The 15,517-nt window shown below is 38.7% G+C and overlaps 1 long non-coding RNA gene across 1 annotated transcript; it reads left to right on the top strand.

Annotated features, from left to right (window-relative positions):
- Positions 1–9,184: 9,184 nt before the first annotated feature.
- On the top strand, positions 9,185–13,398 carry LOC143790248 (uncharacterized). Its single transcript, XR_013219508.1, has 4 exons — positions 9,185–9,202; positions 9,295–9,410; positions 11,176–11,285; positions 12,931–13,398. It is a non-coding gene; the product is annotated as an uncharacterized LOC143790248 (long non-coding RNA).
- Positions 13,399–15,517: the final 2,119 nt, after the last annotated feature.

The following is a 15,517-nucleotide window of genomic DNA, read 5'->3' as shown; positions in this document are numbered from 1 at the left end:
CCCAAGCACTATTGGCCTTATGTTGACGTGTTTTCAAAGAGGGCTGTGGAGACTCTTCCGCCTCACCGCCCCTATAACTGTCCTATTGACCTCTTGCCTGGTGCTGAGCCTCCCCGGGGTCGAGTCTATCCGTTATCTCTCCTGGAGATGGAGGCAATGTCTCAGTACATCCAGGAGAATCTGGAAAGAGGATTCATTAGGAAGTCAGTGTCACCCGCAGGGGCTGGGTTCTTCTTCGTGCAGAAAAAGAATGGAGAATTACGTCCCTGCATAGACTACAGGGGTCTTAGTGCCATAACCGTTAAGAATAAGTACCCTTTTCCACCTATATCTGAGCTCTTTGATAGGTTGCGGGGGGCGAGGGTATTTACTAAGCTTGATCTGTGGGATGCTTACAACCTGATTCGCATCCGTGAGGTGGACGACTGGAAGACAGCATTTAACACCAAAGGGGAATCTCGAACCATGTACACTGCAGTCTCCCATTTTCCTCCAGCCGCAGTGGAACCTACTCAGCAGAGACCTCGATGCCAGTGTCTGGCTCAAGCTGATACTGTGCGCTTGGTTATTGCTGCCTTTCCAGACTCAGCCCCTGTAGCCAGCACTGATCAGTGGCGAGCAGATGTTCCAGGGACTATGTCCTGCTTTTCCCCTACTGAGCATGCCCACGGGTCCACCTCTCATTGGAGGTTGGGGGTCACATGCTCAGGTCCTGTAGTGGCTCATATTGGATCACTAGGAAGGTCCTGGAGAGCTACAGCTATTAAAGGTTTGCATGGCCGCACGGCCATGCGCTAGTATAAATCAGTAATTGTGTGTGTGGATGTATGCCTGTTCTGGTGAAAGCTCCTAATCATTCCCATCCCTAGTGTTGATGAATGTTCACAAATGTTGAAGCTGTCTTGCGCCAGTTAGTGCCATCCAGCACCATGCACAATCTACAGCATCTATCAGCAGTGTTAGCCCGTGAGCAACCAGTGCGATTACCTGTCCCCAGTTAGGGCGGTTATTGGTGTTTGTCAGAGCGGCGCTGCACGTACTCAGTGCACTAAACCTATTTTAGTTTAGTTTACTCCTAACACCACTGTAGTGGTGTCGAGCGCAGGAGGTCTAGAGGGACTCTGACCCTGAGTCTTGGGGCAGATTTCTGTGACTCCTTGCTTGTGCTCTCTGTGCGGTATTGTGGCCCTGTGACGCAACAGGTTTCGCTACCTTCATACCAGGTGAAGCTAACCCGTGTGTGTTTTCTCTTAATACCGCCATATAGTCTGCCATTACCAAGCAGCAGGTGTCTTCTCTGCACGGTGGACCCCGGACTGTGAACGCATCCTATATTGCCTCTTATTTATATTTGGTGCGTTCTGCCAGTTCTAACACCATGTAACTATAAAATAAGCAATGGATAGGTGTATTATAGATGCCTCTCCATTACTAAGCCATGGGCTTGATGTCACCTCACAATACAAAGGTGACATCAACCCCACAAATATAAACCCCAATTGTCACTGCTACAGGGCAAGTTGGAAAAGCCAAGCAAAGTGCCAGAATTGGTGCATTTAATAGATGTGCCTTTTCTGGGCATCTGTAGGCTGCTATTTTTAGGCTTGGGGGGTCAATATCAATAACCCCTCACCAACCTGAGAATACCAGCATCAGCTGTCAGCTTTAGCAAGGCTGGTTGTCAAAAAATGGGGGACCCCACTCCATTGTTTTAAATTATTTATTTAAATAATTAAAAAAACAGCATGGGGACCCCTTTATTCTTGATAGCCAGCTTTGCCGAAGCTGACAGCTGAGGGTTGCAGCCCAAAGCTGTGAGTTTTGCCTGGCTGGTTAAAAAAAACAGAAGAACCCATGCCAGATTTTTCATTTATTTATTTATAGCGCAGGCGGCAGATGATAAATTCTCTAATCAGCAACACTACAAACCAGCAGATATGGGGTTAATCTGCAGGTTAATAGTGTTATTAATTTTATCAATGCCCACACGTAGCTGAACGCTGTTGGGAGAAAATGAACATTAATCTCCCAAGCAGCGTTTTGGTTTCAGTCATGGAGGCGGCACCGGCACAAATTCAGTTGTTGCTCTGTGTATATAGTGCCTCAGCTGTAACTGCTCCCCTGGCACTGTCTGGCCGCCAGTTCCTATGCAGACCCAGTGTCAGTCAATGCTAGAGGCATGGTCACAGATGCCACTCTCTGTACAAAGAGTGGTGACTGAACCAAAACTGTTGCCATCCCTTTTACTGAAACCAGAACGCTGCTGGTGGAAATAGAGTTCATTTTCTACCGACAGCATTCACCTAAACAAAGCAAGTTAATAATGCTATTAATATGCAGATTAACCCCATGTCTGCAGGTTAATAGTGCTTTTTCTGGTGACTGGTACCTTTAAAGCTTGTTTCACATTGATCTTGTGCTCTAACCTGAGCAATTATATCTTGGTTTCCATCTTATCTCCAAATTACATGGTTCAGGTGAAGCTTCAATAGATGCATTCAATATAATGAGGCAGGCAGAGTTTCTTTGGACTCTGTCTGACATATCTTCAGCGGTGTCTGTCCTTTTAGTCGTGAACAAATTTGTTGTCATCCGCGCTTTTGTGCATGCCTAAAAAGATGAACGCCACTGCATCATCATAATCCATACAGAGTCCAAAGTGACTCCATCTCGTTATAATAGGGAATGTTCCATAAGGACATTTTCAGAATCAGAGATCTAGAAGGAATCCCTCACCATGTAAGTGTGCAGCGTATAGCACATGAAAAATGCAAACCAAACATTATTGAGTTCTTTGAGGAAGAATGAATAAATCAAAAGCATATCAAGAATTTATTTTATTTCTTTTTCGCACAGGTCATCGTGTGGTATAAATAATAACATATGTTAAGCTGTGGTAGTACAGATAAGTATATAAGTAGGCTTTACCCTGTCATTAGCCATAAGCAAGTGTTCACATTAGGCATTCAGCTCAGATACCATAGGTAAGTGTTCACACCAGACTGTCAGTGTAGTTACCCATTCGATCTGAGATTACCTTGACGTTTTGGTGAATGGGCTCACAACGTTTGCAAATCTTGTGCTAAAAATCTCATGTGTTTGTTCATAAAGCTCATAAGCCAGTATGCTATTAATATTTCACATATTTCACATTTCCCTGTTTTTTAGCACATATAAGTTTGGCCATTGATCTATTGTATATTTGACTTTTTTTGGCTACAAACTATTTATATATATATATATATATATATTGTTCGGTCAGTTGATCTATTTACTATATATTATTTTCTGACTTGAACGCCCTGCCCTTCTCCATGTTTTAATTACATCTCAACACAATTGGTTCTGAGCGTCCTATATAAGTAGGCTTTACCCTGTCATTAGCCATAAGCAAGTGTTCACATTAGGCATTCAGCTCAGATACCATAGGTAAGTGTTCACACCAGACAGTCAGTGTAGTTACCCATTCGATCTGAGATTACCTTGACGTTTTGGTGAATGGGCTCACAACGTTTGCAAATCTTGTGCTAAAAATCTCATGTGTTTGTTCATAAAGTTCATAAGCCAGTATGCTATTCATATTTCACATATTTCACATTTCCCTGTTTTTTAGCACATATAAGTTTGGCCATTGATCTATTGTATATTTGACTTTTTTTTGGCTACAAACTATTTATATATATATATATATATATATATATATATATATATATATATATATATATATATATATATATATATATATATATATATATATATATATATATATATATATATATATTGTTCGGTCAGTTGATCTATTTACTAGTAGTACAGATAAGTATATTAGTACCAGAACTAACAAAAAAATTGGTTTATTTTAAAAATTAACCTTTATTAATTAAATGTTAAAATCAATCAATTGTTCAGGTGCAAAATACCTAAGAGAAAGCAGTAGTTGCGGTTGCTAATACCCTTATGCACAGTATCTAGGATCACCAGTGTCGACTGAAAAAAATGAGAAAGGAACCTAGATAGGAACTGAGAACTCTCCCATTATAGGTTATATTTATGTACCCCTGAGCATAATCCTTGTATAACAGACTGTGTATTACTTTGCAGCTACTAACCTATGTCAGTATTGAGGACTGTGTGTCACCCCATATGTTTTCTGATGTTTTATTTATGACTATTCATGCTTGGCGATGCCTTACATTATGAACTAATGATCATTTTTTGACTACTCTTGCACCGATTTATATGTATGACCTACTATAAATCTAAGAATTTATTGGTCACAAATTGCCAGTGCCGATGTGTCATGATAATGAGTGACTGTTGCGGCCACATTGGCTCATACTGCGTGAGTTATATATGATTTTTTATGCACATGAATGTAACTGATTTGGCTATAAATGAAGGGTTCTCAATTCCTATCTAGGTTCCTTTCTCATTTTTTTCAGTCGACGCGGTTGATCCTAGATACTGTGCATTAGGGTATTGGCAACCCCACCAATTACTTTCTCGTATGCATTTTGCATGGCACTTTTTTTGCACCTTAACAATAGATATTTTTAACATTTAATAAAGGTTAATTTTTAATATAAATTATAACATAGCTTTATTCATCGGATCAGTACGTTGATACCAGATTGTTAGCAGCTTTTATGTTTTGCTACTATCAGATATAAAAAATCTCTTTTTTTGCAAAAAGAAAGAGTTATCATCATCATATTTTGACAGCTCTAATTTTTTTATTTTATTGCTGACAGAAAAGCCACGTGGGGGTTTGTTTTTGCGGGATTATTTGAAGTCTTTATTGGTACCCTTTTGGAGTGCACAATTTTTTTTTATTGCTTTCTATACTGATTTTTAGGAGGCAGAATGAGCAAAATGCAATTTAAGAACTGTTAGCTTTTTGTTTTGTCATTCACTATGCTGTAAATTTTCCTCGTCTGGTATGAGTAATAAGACCGCTTTATTCTTCGTGTCGGTATGATTACTGTGATACCTGATTTATATTGGGTTTTTATGTTTTGTTTTTTCTGCTATTTTTTATTTTTATTTTTACTTTATCCCTCTATGGGACTTTTGTTTTTATTTGTCAGATCCTTGGTCTAAGGCATATGTATTGCAGTGCATTAGATCTGTCAGTCGTACAGTGGCAGAACGCCTGTTAGACCTTCTTATCGCAGATTGGCAGTCCGGAAGACATTAGTTAGTTAACTTCCGGTTGCCATAACAAGTGTTGACACCCTGCCTCATTGGGGTACTGATGGAGTGGGCGAGGGATCCCCTTCCCTCTCACGACCTTCTAAACGCATTTAAAGGGTTCAACAGTGGAGGTACGTGCTGGCACAGGAGTTCAGCTATCGGTTTAGCTGAACTCCTAGCTGTGATTGTGTGAGCAAGGCTCCTTTGCCGACATAATTACCTGGATGAACCAGTATGATCATTTGCAGGTGCTCACTACAATATAGGATTAACAAGGTACATCTAATGTTAGGAATGGGTTGCTGTAGTTTTGCTGGAAATACTGACACCTCAATAAAAACTAAATCAGCACAAAACAAACAGATTTGTGTACTTTCCAAAGATTACTTCTCTAATGCGAAGATAATACTGTTAATTTTAAATGAAAATCAAATCTGACTATTTTAAGTTGCTGACGTTGCATATTTATTTTAATAGCAATGCTTTTTAATTTGCAGAGTCTTTCCATCTATCAGTACATTATATCTGAGGAGATGATTTGACGAGAAGGTTTTCTGTTTCTGTTATTTTTCAGAACAAAAGTAATTAACTGCTGCAGGACACATATGGGTAATGTCCCTTCAGCTCAGTACAGCCTAGAACAGGAAGACAGGCTGGTGAATGAATCCAGATGACTATCAGATTCATGGGAAAGCACAAAAAAATGAAGATAGTACAGATAATATTGTGCTCATCTTTTAGTGATCAAGACTACAAATAAAACATACCAGATCTAAGCATGATATTGAGATAAAAAGCCCTGGACTCATCCACTCTTCAACATTTCTTTCATTCTATTACAATCACAATCTTATTGTTACATTTGTTTCTCCGTTTGTTACATCTTCAAGCATTTTTCTTAAAGTTACAAAATACCTAAAACTAAGGCTGAAATAAAACTTTACGGCCTCGTTTCATCAAGCAGTTTATGCCAGAACTCGTTTTGTTACAACAGTCAAGGCTAGCTCCACCAATTTTTTGAAAAGTGGGTTTGTGCTGGGATGGGACAAAGCATGGCCAAGCCCACTCGACGAATTCAATATAATTTAAACCAAAAAAGTGTTTTAAATTATACCATAAATGTACACTAGTCATTGGTTGCAGTTACATTTCTAAAGGAGGTGAAGGGCAACTTTAAGATATACCAAATTCATTGAGAGGCACATTTTCCTCCAATACTAACCTTATTAAAAGGGAATCTGTCACAACATTTGACCTATCCAAATTATTAATATGAGCATACAATTTATAGAGTGCTGAAATAAGTCCTACCTGTCTATGCCTTACATCAGATATCTTGTTGCTGAAAAATCATCTTTTATCACTTTATATAAATGACCACTTCCAGGCTATGGGAAGGATGGTGCCTGGAAGATAACTCTGCCTCCAAAGATTATTTTACATGAAGGGGAGTTACCAGTGAGACAATTAACTAACATAGAACATGAGAAATTATATTTGTCTTCTTACAAACATGTTTTTGCTTCTCTCTGAGCTCTGCTCTATTGAAACAATATTAAAACCCTGTGTCAGGTATAATAACACACAGCTCTGCAGCGAGATCAGGAGAGCAGAGAGCAATCATCACACATCATTCCTCTGATATAAGTAATACAGGTAGGACTTTTTTCACAGTCTATAACCTGTATGCCGATATTAATAGATTAGATAGGTCAAATGTGGTGACAGATTCCTTTTAAGATAGGTGATAGTCCATAGTTTTCAACAATGAAGGCAATTTGCTTAACTTTCAACAAGCACATGGATTTCTGCGAACCCCATACAGATGGATGGTAAAGTCATAAAAGGTTCTCTAACTTAAGAAATCTGTCATATTGAGCACTCCCTAAAATGTAAATTCTCTCAAACACTTGTTTCATATTTTACTGGGCTGTTGGATACATTTAGAAGAACTATGAATCTTAAAAAGAATGCAAAAACATGTATTTTTGCTTCCCACATAGAAAAACCATGATGAGAAAGAATTACTCTTCCCAGGTCCATGCTTTTGTGTCCCTGAAGATAAGGTGTGCCTGACAGCCACCCATCTCCATTTATTGAAGCAATATGCATGCTTGGCGGAGCATTTGATTTGAAGGGGATCTATCTCGGAGATAGATAAGTCAAGTTTTATAACTGTTCTTTTAGCTCTGCATTATTGTTCACATAGTGTACTACGTGAAAGTTTTAGGAAAGTGTGGAAAAAATTTAGCAAAATAATAATGCCTCCAAAAATTAAAATAGGAACACACCTAAAACCACAACCAATATAACTGGGTCCTGGTCACATATCAAATATACCACCAATAAAATTGACCAAAAAGACAAAGTAGACAACATAAAATAATCTTTATTGAAAAATATATAAGAAATGTAACATATGAGGCAGCAAACAGTGAGGCCGAATGTGGTAACACCTGGACATTTATTCCCCCAGTTCAAAAAGCAATAATAGTATAAAGTATAAAAGCCACAGTGGGAAGGATTAAATATACAATTAAACAACATGCAGATCAATGCCTAAAAGAAGTACAAAAGACAAGGATATATACCTGTGTAGTCAGCACGCATGCATATCAGGCGCCATTTTGTTGAAGACATTGTGTCTGCGAATTCACATACACAGTGTGCTCAATAAAATGGCGCCATAGTGTGGTAGGCGCAAGCACTGAGTCTGGCATCACACTGCACAGGCTCCACCTATCCCGACTTCAGACAGAAGAGCACGTCCAGCATTAGAAATAAGATAACCCTGTTATATTTTAAAACTTTTTAAAAAGAAATCAGCAAAACAACAAAATCATGTAAATAATGTATATTACCAACATAAATCACCAACTAATTAATTATTTAATTTATTTTTCTTGCTTATATAGCTCCATTAATTCCACAGCACTTTAAAAGACATTATTATTACTGTCCCCTTTGCAGCTCACAATCTAAATTCCCTACTAGTATGTCTTTGGAGTGTGGGAAGAAACCATAGTACCCCGAGGAAATCCATGCAAACATTCAGAGAACACACAAACTCCTTACATTACTATTGTAAAGCAAAACAGGATTTACTCTTGTAATAATCTGAGTTCACCTGACAAATTCAAGCATCCAGGAAGGGGATAAGAAGTCACCAAAAAAAGTAATGAATTTAAGCAAAAAATGCAGATAGGACAGTAAGGGTACCGTCACACAGTGGCATTTTTATCGCTACGACGGCACGATTCGTGACGTTCTAGCGATATCGTTACGATCTCGCAGTGTCTGACACGCTACTGCGATCAGACACCCTGCTGAGAATCGTACCTCGTAGCACATCATTTGAAACTTTCTTTCGTCGCTGGACCTCCCGCTGTCATCGCTGGATCGTTGTGTGTGACAGCGATCCAGCGATGCGTTCGCTGGTAACCAGGGTAAACATCGGGTTACTAAGCGCAGGGCCGCGCTTAGTAACCCGATGTTTACCCTGGTTACCAGCGTAAAAGTAAAAAAAAAAAAACCGTACATACTCACCATCTGATGTCCGTCAGGTCCCTTGCCGTCTGCTTCCCGCTCTGTCTGTCTGCCGGCCGGAAAGTGAGAGCAGATCACAGTGGTGACGTCACTGCTGCGCTCTGCTCTCACTGTACGGCTGCACTCAGTCAGAGCAGGAAGCAGACGGCAAGGGACCTGACGGACATCAGATGGTCAGTATGTACTGTTTGATTTTTTTTACTTTTACGCTGGTAACCACGGTAAACATCGGGTTACTAAGCGCGGCCCTGCGCTTAGTAACCCGATGTTTACCCTGGTTACCAGCGAACCTCGGCATCGTTGGTCGCTGGAGAGCGGTCTGTGTGACAGCTCCCCAGCGACCACACAACGACTTACCAACGATCACGGCCAGGTCGTATCGCAGGTCGTGATCGTTGGTAAATTGTATAATGAGACGGTACCCTAAGAGGCAAGAAGCACAATCCAATTTGCATTGCTTTAGGTTAGTCATGTCTTATTGTTTGACTTGAGTCACAAGCACAAGCCAAGTAAACTTAATTTAACATGTAAGTGTAATCAAACTGTTTTAAGCAGGATACCACCCACAGAAAGCAATATACTGTGTGTAGCATAAAACAAACCACATAAAGAAAGCAGGACAGATTGTGAAAGCAGACTGAGATCCTTTACTGAAGACTGCTTTTGAAGAGGTAACAAATTTAGTGTCCTTTTCTATGAAATAATTATAAAATTAATTTCTTACATAAAGCATAATTGACAAATGTGAAAAAAATGCATTTATGGTACAAGTTGTTCTTGTATTATGACTATATAGAATTGTTACACCCTGTAATGTATATTTTATTGCATATCTCAACAGAAATGTTGAATCTTCGGTATATAATATACAAATGTGGGTGGTGAGCCCACATCTTTACCTGCACAGGTCAGCTGTTTTGACAAAAAAAGTTTGCCTCATCATTGAACATAATGTTCTGTGTAAACTGTGGGTCTGTTAGGGTTGGCAGAACGCACCGAATATATATATTTATTAGAAGAAGTTGGTGCGTTCGCAACCCGGGATCCACCGTGCAGGAAAGAACCTGCAGCTAGATATGGCGGTACAATTTAGTAATATAAACAGACTCTGTTACTTCACAGAGTCTGTTACCAAGGATAAAGCTGTGCCCTGTTTGGCTCACAGAGGAACACAGCTACTTAGTAGAGCAGATGGTGGTCAGGCAGTCAAATGCAAACATGAAACTCCTCGCCGGAGGTGCCAGCATTCTAGGGGCTTATTTCAGCCGGGTCCCTGAATACACACAAACACATGACCACACTGGTGCTGAGCTTGTACATAAATTGACACTAGCGCATGGCCGTGCGGACATGCGCACCTCTTATAGCTGCAGCAAGTACAGGATCTTCCTAGAAGGTCCAATGAGAGACTGCCACAGATGTTGAACACCTTCAGGACCTTCCTAGAGGACCAATAGGATTTGCTGCAGTACCTGAGCATGTGACCCTTGATCTCCAATGAGAGATCTTATCCTGGGCATGCTCAGAAGGGGAAAAGTAGGACTTAGTCCCAAAGACGTCTGCTCGCTGCTGACCAGTACTGGCCACAATGGCAGAAGCTGGAAGGACAGCAGTAACCCTTCGCACAGTGTCAGACTGAGCATGACGCTGGGACCGACGCCTCCACTGAGCAGGCTCCACTGCAGCAGGAGAAGAATGGGAGACCGCAGCAGAGATGGCTCGAGATTCCCCCTGTGCAGAGGCAGGAACTCGACCCCTAACAGGTTCCTGTTCAAATTTTTCAGTTTACACAGAACATTATGTTCAGTGATGAGACAAACTTTTTTGGGTGGGCCATTTATATGGATACACCTAAATAACATAGGAATAGTGACAGTTTTCTTTTGTAGGGTGTCTTGCATTGAAATCTGCTGCAATGACCCGGGTACTGCATTCACCAGACATCAACACAATTTCTATCCGCTCCTCACGTGTTAACTTCTGCGACATGTCAATGGCTGTAAACAAAGAGAAACTTGTAAATAACTCATGATATTATTAATTTATGTTAAAACCAAGCACACCATTGTTTTTCTTGTGAAATTCTCAATAAGATAGATGTGTCACATGCCCTCTTCCCATTGGAAAAAATAAAGTTGGATCCAAAATGTCCGACTTCAAAATGGCCACCATTGTTACAACCCATCTTGAAAAATTTTCCCCCTCCAATATACTAATGTGCCACAAACAGGAAGTTGATATCAGCAACCATTCCCATTTTATTTAGGTGTATCCATATACATGGCCCACCCTGTATTTTTTAATTACACAATTTTGTGTTTTTTGTCATTATTAGAGCAAGTTTTAGTATGTTTTGTGATGCGAAATATAAAAGAAAAATTATTATCTTCATTATTCTTTTACAAAATAATTGTGTTTGTGTTATTTCTTTACAAGCTGGATCTTGGAGTCTTCTGATCTTCTTATCTGAGCATACTCTAATTTATGGAAAAGTAAATGTCAAGAGAAGGGGAGAAGGGGAGTTGTGGCATCTCACATTGTATACGGTAAATTGTTGCTACTTTCCTTTGCAATCCTGACTTCTACTTGTAATGATAATGAGATTGCTGAAAAAGTTATCTTCAGAGAACAGAAAAAATGAGAATGGCATAACGCCTAGTGTCCAATGTAAGAAATGCAATTTTTTATTTTTTAAAATATAGATAGCATTATCAAAATTATTAATAATGTTACATTTAATATAAAAACCTGATTTAAACAAAAGATCATGTTATGATGACAGAATTCCCATTAAACAGTTTTACTTTTTTAAATTATTTTTTAATTCCTTTAATCTGACTTGATCATGTAATGTGTTACACTGACATTAAGACTCTTAAGTTTTGTTTTTGCTGGGACCCACTAAACTATCATATACTGTAGACTTAAAGAGAAGGTGCTGCAATTTTTATTTTATATTGACCCAGTAAGAGCTTCCACTTAAGAAGAGTTAGAGATGAGGAGGAAGGGAGAGTGCAGTGGTGTACTGCTAATTGCGGCAAACCAGGTGGAACCAAAGGGGTCCGTGAGTTGGGGGAACTAATTGCCGAACAGCACAGCTTTCCCCTCCCTAGTATTTCTATTTCAGCAATATGAGCATACTCAGAATGCAAATGCAGTTTATAATAGTGAAGGAATGGGGCTCCTAGATCCACCATTCAGCGCAGCATGTCAATTACACACTACTTTTTGCCTGGTGTGCAGTGTCTCAGTCTGCACCCAACACATACCAGAGAAGCCACTCGTGGGAGAACAGGGCTGGGTGAGGGTTTTTTTTTTATTTTGTCACTCAGTACCTGAGAGGGAAAGTGTGCTGTCATTAGAGATGCAAGAATGAATTCAAGTGGAATTGAATTATATTTGAATTTTACAATAATCTACATTAACTAAAATGCAGTTTTCTTTTGTAATTCATTTTTGTGCAGATTTAGCTAAAGCCTGGCCTTAAAGGGAAACAAAAGGTTAAAGAAAATTAAAAAAAATCACCTTAATGCTCACCTCTCTGGCCCCTCTGCTCCTCACCGTCACCTATCCGGTCCTTGTCACATCTTTTGATCCACACTGGCTCAGAGGAGCTCAGGATGGTTCTGCAGATGCACATACGAGGTTATGGTACACCTTGTGATATCATAACGTCGTAGTTTTTCACGCACTTGAACAAAAACCCTCCTGGGTCTCATTAAACTTGCAAGGGTAAAACGTCTGAGGATTTCAGCATGAGTGTTGTGGATCAGAAAATGTGACAACGACCAGTTACGGTGAGGAGCGGAGGAGCAGTGAGCTGACCATAGAGATTTTTTCCTTTACTTTTTATATATTACGTTTATTATGCTTCAGGGTCTGGAGATTCCCAAAGCATAACAAGGGACATTGAGTTCCTTGAGAATAAGTTCTTCACAAATCAAATATTCCAAGCAAATTTTTTTGTACTGTTTAATTTTTGTTGATCTTTTGATGTGGTACTCTTATTTTTTATCTTAGCGTATTATTTTCTGAGACAAGTAGTGCTTGAAGGTCAGACGAAAGGAAGCAGTTTCTTTTATTGTAATATTTCTGGATAATTTTTGATATAACCTCTTAATGCATTTTCTTTATAAGTACATATTATAATCATATCCATATTAATAAATCATTGTTCATATATTGCAACAGGAAAGCAAACTGCAATAACACATGCTGCTTCCGTAAATCCACCATGAGTGAAATCAAGAGTAATCCTATCATTGTGAATACAGAGAAGACCGTTGTAGCCACCACTGATAATCCCGCTGGGAGAAAAAGAGCCAGAAATCTTTGGTCGACTGTGCATTTACTTCACTGTTTGGGTGGAGATAATAGAAACAATGTAAAAATAAAAGTGCGGGATAAAACCTCTATAAAATTATACAATTGTAAGGAAAAGATCTCTGCTATAGAATTGATAGCTGATATTAATCGTCGCTTTGTGAATGTTGAAACTGGAATGTATTAAGCATGTATTAAGCAAGCCATAAAGAATAAACCAACATTGTTGATTATGTGTTCCTTATACTAATGAACTTACATTAACTTGCATGATATAATAGGCATCTATCTATCTATATCTAATCTATATATGTTTTAATATATTTTTACAATTTCCATGAGTTGTTCTTGCTCCATGTATCTTGTTTAAAAATGAAATGCAATGGAAAACAATTGAGCGCCCAAACCCACTGCTTCTTTATTTTAAATGTATTTTTATTTAATTGGCATATGGATGGCTTATTATACCACTACACAACCACTACTACAACTGACTGATTTTAAAGGACCCTAAGATGCCCTTCATTTCCCCTGCAGTGGCTAATAGTGGACAGTTATTATGTCCAGTAGAACCAAACTGCAGTTACTGTCATCAGATTTCAAGCATGAAAAAGTGGAATTGAAAGCATTTAGCTATTAAAATGTATAACAGGAAAGGTATAAAAAAATCCTATAGAGTAAAATCTAATAAATTTATATCATGAACGTTAGCCCAATTATTCTGCATTACTGAATTATTTTTGGTGCAAGATTTCTAGTTGGACAAGTCATAAAATAAAATAATGTCTGTGATAGGAAGTAGCTAGTGTTGAGCAGAGACTTGCTAGATTCGTACAGGCAAGCATTCATGTAAAAGTCACAACATCACTAACCTGAATTAGAGATTAAATGAAAACGTCACTCTGATGGTGGGCATTACACAATATGTACAGTTATATAGTGCATCTGATAACCCCCATAATAAAAATGAGAATCTTCTGAAATTCGAATTTGGCAGCCTTGTCAAATGTTTAAATATTAATCTGCCTCCAATTGCAATATTGCAAACACTGCATTGCCTGTAGAAGATGTGTGTAATACTTTGTGGTCTCCAATGACTGCATTGAACCTCTTTCAAGCTCTTCAATAAAAACAAAGCCTCAGACATGTCAAAGCGATCTCACAATAGAAACAGATGGTAACTGGTTGTGCCTACAGCCCATTTAATAACACAGTGCAGTGACATACTTTTCAGCCTTTTTAAAATGAAATACTGGTCCAATATAGGCCTAAAAATTATCAATCTTATTTTTTTATCAGCAGACTCTTCTGTCACTGGATATATATCCAAAATATTGAAATTTCCTGTGCAGGAGACTACTAAGAGTTCACCTGCATAGGCATGTAGTATAAACCAAGTCTGGTTAATTATGCATTATATCAACAATGAATGTAAGGTCCTTGCAATTGAGGATGACCATCCATTCTTCTGTCACTGACACTGTGTCCTATAAACTTTGTTACTTTCTGTGGGTAAAATAGTGCCCAATTTACGGTTGTAAATCAGTCAGATACTGACACTTGTTGTGCAGTGCTTCTATTGTGATCCATGCATGAGTATAGCATTCTAATTCACATGTATCTAGTGAAAAAAATTAAGCAGCCTGCTGTATCCCACCTTGTCATTTAGTGCCGTGGTGAAATAAAACCGTCTGCAGACCTAAGGTACATAAGAAAATTATAATTTTCCAGGTGCTAAATGTGAAACAGCCTGCTGTATCCCACATAGCCATATTTTGGCAGTGATAGTACCTGTCTGCAGACCTAAGGCACATTGAAGGAAAATTATAATTTTTCAGTGGCAAAAAATTAGACAACCCGCTGTATCACACTTTGTCATTTGTTTGGGTTGAAATTAAGATGTAGGGGACTGATCCAGAGGCCACAGTAAGGGACTTGACTTGAAAAATCTTTTTGTAGCATCTATTGTGTTGTAGAGGGCTGATATATAGGCCACAAAAAAAATTCTTCTGTCATTAACGTCATACAGTAAGGGACCGGAATTTTAAAAGTTTGTAGCATCTAGTGTGTTATAGAAACCTGCTACATAGGCCACAAAAAAATTCTTCTTTTATTAACTTCATATAGTAAGGGACCTGACTTGAAAAATATTTTTGTAGCATCTAGTGTGTTATAGACGGCTGATACATAGGCCACACAAAAGTATTCTGTTATTAATGTCATACAGTAAGGGACATGAGTTTAAAAGAGTTTGTAGCATCTAGTGTGTTATAGAGGCCTGATCCAGGGTAAAAAAAAAATTCTGCGACTAACACGATACAGCACGCCATATGGCAACTTTGAATTTACTGTTGCTGAAAATCAGCTGTTTGCAGAGTTTGTGGTGCAGAATTTAAAATCTTATTTTTGGGTGTTAATACTGTGCTCATTCCACACTATCTGAGCAACATGACTG

This window comes from Ranitomeya variabilis, chromosome 1, assembly GCF_051348905.1.
Source record: "Ranitomeya variabilis isolate aRanVar5 chromosome 1, aRanVar5.hap1, whole genome shotgun sequence".
In the NCBI taxonomy this organism is placed as follows: domain Eukaryota; kingdom Metazoa; phylum Chordata; class Amphibia; order Anura; family Dendrobatidae; genus Ranitomeya; species Ranitomeya variabilis.
The sequence above is the reverse complement of the archived record's forward strand: the minus strand, read 5'-3'. Positions and strand labels throughout refer to the sequence as shown.